The sequence below is a fragment of the Tupaia chinensis genome, unplaced genomic scaffold, assembly GCF_000334495.1.
Source record: "Tupaia chinensis unplaced genomic scaffold, TupChi_1.0 Scaffold148296_1, whole genome shotgun sequence".
NCBI classification, from domain to species: domain Eukaryota; kingdom Metazoa; phylum Chordata; class Mammalia; order Scandentia; family Tupaiidae; genus Tupaia; species Tupaia belangeri.
In genome coordinates, this window is record NW_006208147.1 from 641,621 (window position 1) to 651,389 (window position 9,769).

General features: G+C 39.8%; 1 long non-coding RNA gene across 1 annotated transcript in view; it reads left to right on the forward strand.

The window, feature by feature from the left end:
- LOC114006487 (uncharacterized) overlaps positions 1-8,355 on the forward strand; it is a 45,774-nt gene extending 37,419 nt beyond the window's left edge. Inside the window, exons 3-5 of the long non-coding RNA XR_003548196.1 lie at positions 604-706; positions 7,357-7,451; positions 8,209-8,355. This is a non-coding gene — a long non-coding RNA (uncharacterized LOC114006487). The remainder of the gene's footprint in view (positions 1-603; positions 707-7,356; positions 7,452-8,208) is intronic.
- Positions 8,356-9,769: the final 1,414 nt, after the last annotated feature.

Below are 9,769 nucleotides of genomic sequence, written 5' to 3' on the forward strand. Positions count from 1 at the left end.
GAGAGAGAGAGAGAGAGAGAGAGAGAGAGAGAGAGAGAGAGAGAGAGAAACCCCTGGGGGAAATGGCCACACTGCATTCCTTTTTCACTCTCATATCAGGATTTTGGGCATGCATGCATGTGCACCCAGTGTGATTTTCAAGTTGCCGGGTCTGGAACTCTAATCCCACAATCAGCCATGAAGGATCCAGCTGCCTTAACCACCATGCTGTTAACTGGCTCAAGACTTGGGTATTTTCTATTAGCAATAGAACAGGCTCTGGGCCTTAGTTTTCTCCTTTACAAAATGGAGAAAGTAATAGAACCTACTCACAGAATCACTAAAAAAGATTAGGTGAGGTAGTGCTTATTAGGAACTTGAAGATAGTTTGTGGGATGTAGTAAATGGTCAAAAAGTGTTAGCTCATAGTCAAAATAGAAGTAGAGGGAGATTTAATTACGATTGTAGAAATCACTCCAGTCTGCAAACTGAGAGAGGCACACGGTCATCACCCAAATCTAGTTCATGCTTGTACACGAACACATCAGGCCCGTAGCTTGGTCCTGCCTTCCTCTACCTGCGATGTAGAAACATGAATGCCTTTCTGCCTTTTCTTTTCTCTAGGTACCAATGGTAAGATAGACAGTGTTTTCTACACCATGACTTCTCAAATGTTATTGTGCCCAGAATCAACTCGCTAAGTTAGAAAAGTACAGAGCCTGATCAGGTAGGTCTGGGAAGGGGACTGTGATTTAGACTTCCTTACATGCTCTCAGATCCTGCTGCTGCTTCTGGTCTAGAGACCATTTTCTGAGTAACTAGGACCTATCCCGTTATTCAACCTAAAGGAAAAAGCCCATCCTGAGCGATTATTGATGGAAATGAGTACCAGGATTGTAGATGCTCTGGCTTGGTGTGTTTCAGGCACTGTCATGGTCACTGCCAGAAATGCAGAGATGGACTCTTGCTAAAAGATCTTGCAAAGACCACAAATACTTGGAAACCCTATGGCCAATGCCATCTTATCTTGGGCTTAGTCATTTATATATTTATTTATTTATTTATTTATTTATTTATTTATTTATTTATTTAAAAGATATGAGTATATGTATTGCTCTCAAGGGAGTCAAAGTGAACATTTAAAGAGGGACTTTGCATTTAGAAAGTAAAGGCAGATGCAGTTAAATGCAAGTAAAATGCATTTCTGAAAATGGCTCCAATATACATTTTTTTTTTTGGAGAGATTTTCACTGTAGGGCGCGTGCGCTCGCCAGACAGACAGAAAGAGACATAGAGACAGAAAGCGAGAAATCACCCCCCAGGGGGGATGGTCACGCCGCAATCCCTTCTCCTCCATTCTCCTCTCGGGATCTTGGGCATGCACGCACATGCGCCCGGCGCGAGTTTTAAGCCACCGGGTCCGGGACACGAACCGTGGTCGACTACGTGGGAGTCCAGCGACATAGCCATTACGCTAAATGCTGGTTCCCTCCAATATACATTTTTAAAGAAAAATCATAGATTTTTTTTCCAGCATATTGAAGTTTTAGGAATAGATGATATAAAGTCCTTTTCACTGCAGCCTTCTCTGTATGTACAAACCACACATTAATATGTTAATTGTTTTTAATTACCAGAGGGCATGTATGCTTGTGGATGCATGTATGCATGTGGATGAGAGAGCACTGCTAGAGATGTGGTCCAGCCACAATAATTTTTTCTTCATTTCTCCATTCCCTTAGGATTTGGAGCATGCACACACATATGCCCAGCATGTTTTTCAAGATTCTGGGACTGGAATTTAAACTAAGTTGACCATGTGGGATCTGACTTTCTGTGTATAGTGCTTAACTGAGACACTATGAGGCCAGCCTATATTTTAATTTTTATTTAGTTAAATTAACATTATAAGGATTGTAGTCCTTTACCATTAGTGTAAAAGATATTAGTGGGAAGTAGACAAGGGGAGGGGAGGGAAGAAAGAAGGCCTTTCTTGGTGGCTGTGGCAAACCACAGCTGGAGAACATCAGCACGTCCTTACTTGGTGGTTACTGTCATCTGTCCAGTGGTTTTCAGAATATATCAGCAGTTCTGATCTTTCTTTCTTGTTTCTTCCTTTCTTTCTTTAAATAATTATTTATTTACTTATCATCATTATTTTTCAATTTAATGAGAGAGAGAGATAAAGCAATCTGTTCAGTCCAGGACTTGAACCATGGTTGGCCATGTGGGATTCCAGTGCCTTTAACCACCATGCCACCTGCTGGCCTTGACCTTTCTCATCCTCTGTCATCATGTCGTTCTTTGCAATTTAATGTAAATCAGTCAGGATGCCTCTGGGGCACATACTTTCTTATTCTAGGCTAGAGGGAAATGAGAATGAGTGATGTCCTTCTACACTTGACTTGCAAGAGTCTGATTTGCAAGAATCTAGTTCATCTTTGATAGCACTTTTCAGGTAAGTTTCGTGTCCAAGGGTCTCTGGTTCATAGTGTATGGCTGACTTGAAAGGGAAACTCCATCTATGAGGGTTCCCGGGAGAATTTCACAGGACCCCGTTTAGTACAAGACAACTGCTACTTCACACTTCCTCTTTGTGGACCCATTCTCTTTCTGGATTGGATAGGTTGATGTGAAATTTGCTGTTGACTTGGAAGATTGCATGCATATTATGAAAGAACAATGGCAGTCATGTGTTTTCTGGGTGTAAAAAGAAAAAGCCAGAAAAGGATTGACTCCACCTTGACATGAGCCTCACAGTCTGTGAAATCTGCAGACTCCCTATTCATGAGGGCAAAAAGAAGGGCCTCGGGCACTTAAGGCCTATTTTGCTGTAATTTATATTATTAGCAACAGAAGTTTTGGCTTGGGTCTGTCTGAATTCTTGTTTGTGACCTTGATAGTATGTACTAACTTTATTTATGTTGCTATGTCAATGATTCCTTGACTTTATGTATGCTTAATCTATTTTCTTGAGTGTAAGTTACACATCACTTAATTTTTCTGTCTATTGGGAGTCTGATAAGCTCTTATTGTATACATGTATTTTCCTCTATGTCTACATCATTGAATTTGATGGGATCTTAACAAATGCAACTTTATTCACGCTATAGCCTTTGAAACCTTTCATTTTGCTACAACCATATAACACTTACATATACCTAAAGTTATATACTGTTAGATTTTGAATACTTTATGTGGCTTTGTCTTATTTGATGCCAGAACTCATTGAATCATTCTACTATTATTCTCCCTTGAGTAAAAAGCTGCTTTTTATTTGATGTACTTTATTCACTATTTCTGTTCTTTGTCAATCCATAAATATGATTGAATAATGAGACCCAACAGAAGTACAGTAAAGTATTTTACTGTCTTTTAGAATGTTTTAGGTTAACCCTTTTTCATTAAAAAAAAATTAATTTTGCTAGAGGGCATGTACACTTTCTGGAATGAGACAGAAAGAGAGAGAAATTTGGGCATGTGTACACATGTGTCTGGTGTGCTTTGCAAGCCACCGGATCCAGGCTTGGAAAATGTGGTTGATCATGTGGGATCCAGTTGCCTTAACCAACGCACCATGGGCTGGCCCATGTGTACTTTTCTAAACATGTTGTTTCTCAGACCCCTTTAAGAATCTGATAGGCTATGGACACTCTCTCTAGAGAGAGGGTAAATGTAAAAATGTAAAAATAAATGTAAAATGTAAAAGTAAATGTAAAAATACATTTATAAGCCACTTTGTCCTAGTTCTTAATCCTTGGTCATTATAGGATTATATTAACTTTTTAATCCATTCTTTACTCTTTATTACTGCCTTCCTATTTTTCTTATATTTTCTCATGCATTTATTCTTTGTTTTAACCAGCTTTTTTTCAACTTAATACCTAGGCACTATAACACACTTATGAGCACAGTGGTTTAGGTACAGAAAGTATTAAACAATCATCTCTGCTCTGGAGCAGAGAAGTTTGCAAAGAGGCAAAAACAATCTTTGAGATAAAAATTGAGAGATGAGCTGATTTCCAAAGTACAGTAGATAGAGGAAAAGTCTTCAAATCAGGTGAAACAGCATGTACCTAGGCAAGAAAGCTTTAAAAATTAGGTAGAAGTTCCGTGAGAAGGAGGAATGGCAATAGAGAAAACCAGAGATATGGCTGGAGTAGTGAAAAGAACGAATGTCAACAAGAATGTACATAAGGAAGCCATTTGTTCTAATTTAAGTTCTAACATCATATATGGCAGTTACTTTCTATTCCTTGGCTTGGAGGCACTTAGTGCCTGTAAATGTCCCATTTGAAGTCGATAATAACTGCAACCAATAATAGTATCTTTTTTTGGTAAGGTACAATCTCAAACCTTTTGAAGGAATAATTGGTATTAAATCTAATATTAGTCATTTTGGGATGCTACAACAAAATACTTTAGGCTGGGTAATTTATAAACAATGGACATTTGTTGCTTACTATTCTAGAGGCTAGGAAGTCCAAGACTGAAGGACCATCAAGCGTGGCCTGGTGGTCTTTGTTTCTCATGGATGGTACCTACTACAGGTCTTCACATAGTGGAAGGAGAAAACAGGTTCTCTCAAGCCTCTATTATAAGGGCACTAATCCGACTCATGAAGGTTTCACCCTCATGATCTAACCACCTTCCAAAGCCACATTTATTAATATCATCACCATGAAGGTTAAGTTTCAACATACAAATTTTGGATGACATATTCAGACCACAGCATATTAGTTCATGGTAGGTTGAATTCTGCACTCACACTCTAAATGGTTTGTCACTGTCATCATATCATCATCATCATCATCATCAGAAATCACCACCACCATCACCACCCCCACCACTACTCAATGTGGAAGACCTTAGTTTAGGTTTAGGACAAGATTATTATTATTATTTTTTGAGAGGTTTTTATCTTAGGGCACATGTGCTCATGGGACAAAGAAAGAGAGAGAGAGACAGAGAGAGGGAAAGTAAAAATCACCCCCAAGAGGTTGATCACAGTGCAATCTCTTTTCCATTCTCTTCTTGGGGTCTTGGGCACACACACACACACACCACACACACATGCCTGGCATGATTTTCAAGCCATTGGGTGTGGGACTTGAACTGTGGTTGGCCACGTGGGAGACCAGCGATGTAACCACTATGCCTTCTGCTAGTCCCCAGGATGAGAGAATTTAAAAAATTAATTAATTAATTTCTCTCATGAGGGAGAGTGGGAGAGGAATGAACACACACACACACACAGGGACTGCCAATAGGATCTGCATAATGCAATCTTCCCCCCAGCTTTCTAGCCAGTCAAAACAATGGGAAAGCCCATGGGCATGCCTGGTGTGTTCAGGTTGACCCAGGACACGAACCCCGGGACTTTCCATATGATTGTATTGTCATGAATTGTGTTCTACCAACTGTGCCACTGTGGTTGGTTCAACCTAACTGTTGATAAAGGTAAGCAAAGAAAACACACAATTCTTGCCTTAGAACGCAGATGTTCTCTTGTCTGATTCTACATCACAATATTATGCAGGAAAAAAATGTTACCCTGATAACGAAGTGGCAAGTATTATGAGTCCCTTTTCTCCAAATCTATGCTTCGGCCTTAGTTCAGACCCTCAGCATCTGTTACCTGGCCTCTGTTGTAGCTTCCACTGATTTCTTTGCCTTTGGTCTTTACTCAGTTGCATTATCTCCAGAAAGGTAGCCAGAATGATCTTTTTAATATGCAAATTTGATTGCAATGCTTCCTAACTTAATCCTTTATAGTTCTTTTCAATTTTCATGCAACCATGTTCAATCCATTAAATATAAAGCATGGGATCCTCCTTACCCTGACTTTTACCTACTTGTATGGTTTCATTTCAAATATTACTGTTGAATGCCATTCCCTGAATATGGAAGTTATTTTTCATCTTCTTATCTTTTAAGATGATTTTTCTTTAGCACCACAAGCTTTTTACTTTTTTGTCTGGCTAGAGAATCACTATTCATCTTTTAAGTCAGCTCAAATGTCACTCCTTTTATAGAAGTCTTCATTAATTTTTCTAAAGACAATTAAGAATTTATTTCACTGTGTTCTCTTATTGCCTTGCTCTTGTATGTTTGAAAACCTGAAGATACACAAACCCTGGGAATCCTAGAACAGCAGAGTACTCAGTTCACCTTGCTTCTTCTGGACAAGTTGGGTATAGAGGTGACGATAACAATAACAATTTTTAATGGAGCAAAAAACATATTTAAGATAGTCTCTAAACACCAAAAATTTATTTTTGTGATGAGAAAGCTATCCTTTTTATTCCCCTTCTAAGAATTATTTTCCTCTTTAGTAAGAATGAGATGGAGGACTAAGAACAGAACTAGAAAGAAACGGAAGAGACGGAGGAAATGAAAAGAGATTGAAGTGCAGCAAGTAAAAATTGAGATAAAAGGGAAGTGAAAACAAGGCTATTTCTCTTCATCTTAATCTACTGAGATCAGGACCAGAGAAAAACATTCCTATGGATTTTCAGACAGCGAAAAGTTGGCGTTCCCAGGCTGTGTGGCAGGGAAGTGTCTGTCTGTCTCTGCCTCACAGGAGGGGAGAAGAACATGTGAGGTCTCCCTGTACAAAGTTCAGAAGGAACTTGGGCATCCACACTCCAGCTGTCTCTCTGTTTTGTTTATTTTCCTTTTCCTTTTCCCTCACAGTGCTTAGAAACCTTCCCTTTCAGTCCATTCAGCTAAAGATCACTGGAAAACATAACTTCATCAACCCCAAGGGGCCTTTGAGACCCATTCAGTCTTCAGTGCTCCTAATCGTAGAGCTAGATTTTAATTGTCTTTCACTGGAGACTCATTTTGCCTGAGAACAAAGAGTTCAATGTCTTGGCACTGATTGGTAGCCACATAAAAAGAAGCTGATTCTGGTAGTGGCAGGAGTGAGTGGCTATCCAAGTAGGTGAGTGGGCTGTAGTACTGTTGACCTGCCTAAACATGGAGAAGCAGGTTTGGGTGAAGATTTTGTGCTGTGTCCTTTTACTCCTCATGTGTGAATACTGTCTGTAAATGATACTCTGAGAATGTGTTCTAGCCTTGTGAAAAGAATGTCATGGTGAAGCCAAAAGCACATAGAGCCTGGTTGTTCATATGATTGATAATTATCTTCCCTGGAAATTGTGCTCTGCTGTTTAGCTCTAAAAGTAGAAGTTACCTCACTTATAGCATTGGATCATTGGAAAAATCATGACATATTCTTCTATGCTGTCCTATGCAAAAATATGTTATGACTTCTCTGATGAACCAGTAAATTGTACCCAGAGAAAGGCTAAAGAATGGGATTAGTTCAACTTCTCTGACCTGGAATATTCAGACCAATTGCTCTTCTTTCAGGGTTGGATAAAGGAGCAGTGGAGAGCAGAGGGCCTCATTTCTCACCTGAAATTGGAATATGGACAAACACTGGTTAAAGGGAATGTCTAAAGAAGGTATGAACAGTGAAATGTAACCATTAACATCAAGAAGCATAGCTGGAAGAGATAAGTGGAGAGGGGGCATCAGAAAGGGACAATAAGCAACTAAGAGGCTTAGAAGGTCAATGGTTGATGGTGCTAATAAGATACTTTTGCATTTTAGGGACCATCAACAGTTGTATTTCAGCTGCTGGCTGATAGTTTTCTGCTTTCTTTGGTTTACTGGTGCCTTAAGACTTTGTTCTCCTAGAGCGTTGATCTTGGTGCAACTGCCCTCATTTACTCTTTCCTATGAATGCCTAGAGTTCCTTCCCAACAAGGAAAGATAAGAATTGAATATTTAAACATTCACATGTATAGTTTACAGACCATGAGGTCACTAGACTCAAAATCTCTAATTAGCAGGACATTCTAACCAACTATATTCTATTTCATCTTCTGACTATCTATATACAGACAAAAAATCATCTTTTCCTGAACTCTAATATTTCAGAAGCTGGGATTCTATGAAGACACACACACACATACACACACACACACACACACACACCCTTTTTTCATGATTAGGGTTGGTGTGGGAAAAAAGCTAGATAATGTTTCATTCATGGAATATGCTTTGAGCACCTCTGTGAACTAGCTCCTCCACTAAGAGCTATACCATAGCAGGGAATAAGTCAAAGGTCTTTATTTTCATGGGGCTCATAGCTGAGATAGCATCATATAATAAGTTATGAATCTCTATTATCCTTATAATGTGATATTTCAATTTCAGAAGAGGACTTTTGTTTTTCTTCTGATTTCTGTCATGGTGGTCCTGTGGGTCTTGGCAACTCTGCAGTTCTAACAGATGCATGGAAGGTTCAGTCAGGGATGGCCCTCAACACCAACTCGTCCTTGCCAGACAACTAGATAAGCCAAGGAGTTTCTTGGAGCTTCTGTTTCCACAATTGTATCACAAAAAGGTCAGTACCCACCCTAACTAGGAGGGCCCTTCCATTGATTGTCAGAGTTGCAGTTGTCCAGGAAACATCTGTGGTACTCTTGCCCATTAGAGTTCTGTGCCATCTGTCCAATGTCCATGAATGTGCTCAGAAGACCACCTGGTAAGTGCTGACCTGCTCTGCGTCAGGGTGGAATTCTGGCTTCTCTCTCTGTCTTGTTTATAAAGCTCTGTCTACTCAGTCCCAGATGAGAAGAGAACATGAGGCAGCCTCTTTGGCTGCTCTTAGTCACTCTGCAGAGAGTTCTGGTAATTTTCCTCTGTGAGAAAAGGGGCTGGTTGCCAGCATTAGTCTGTGATCCCTCTACTGTCCCCCCCCCCAGTGTCAGCTGATGAAATAAAGGCATTTGATTTCCTTTTCCATTCTATTCTCTAACACAGAGCCACCAGGGAAATGAGGCTAGAAACTTTCAGGATATCCCAGGAAGATAAAAAATATTCACAGGAACAAAAATATTAGACTTTCTAAGTATTAGAAGCCAAATCATCATGTTACACCAGTGCTTATGAATATATTATACATATAGACATTTGTGTGCATGTTTGTGTATGTGTATTTTTCTCCCCCAAAAGTTGCATCAGTTAGGAAAGAATAATATTTTTTTTTTGAGAGGTTTTTGCTATAGGGCACGTTCACTAGCCAGAAAGACAGAGAGAGACAGAGACAGAAAGCGAGAAATCACCCCCCAAGAGGGATGGCCACAATCCTTCTCCTCCATTCTCCTCTTGGGATCTTGGGCACACACTCACGCATGCCCAGCATGAGTTTAAGCCACCAGATCTGGGACTCAGACTGTGGTTGACTACATGGGAGTCCAGCGACATAGCCATTACACCAACTGCTGGTCCCAGATTAATATTCTTTTCGCATTACCTTTGCTTTCCTGGATGAGAAGCAAAAATACCTTTCAGCTCTTGGCCAAAGAGGAATTTTCCTCCTGTATACTTTGGGAGAGAGTTTTGTGGGGAATCTAATCTGTATTTTCCATCTTTTCTTTATATTCCCATATTCCAGTTATTGTTATTATGGAAACCCTTACTATTTGAAGATGTGCTGGATATCTGTGAGTTTAGGGCATCTTGCACCGTGATTGAGATACTAACCCTTTCACGTTTTAGACTTAGGATTTTGGTGAGGCTGTCAGCCATAGCATCTTGTCCCTTCCCATTACCTCTCCTTTAAGCCACACTCTGCAGATCTGGTTAATCATAAATTCCCATTCTCCTGCCCACTGTGATGGTACAGGTGAGAACCTGTGATCAGAGCTGGATGAATCTTTCAATGGGGTTCTTTGGTTTGGAGCTGAATTTCTGAAAAGGAATTTTGCATTTT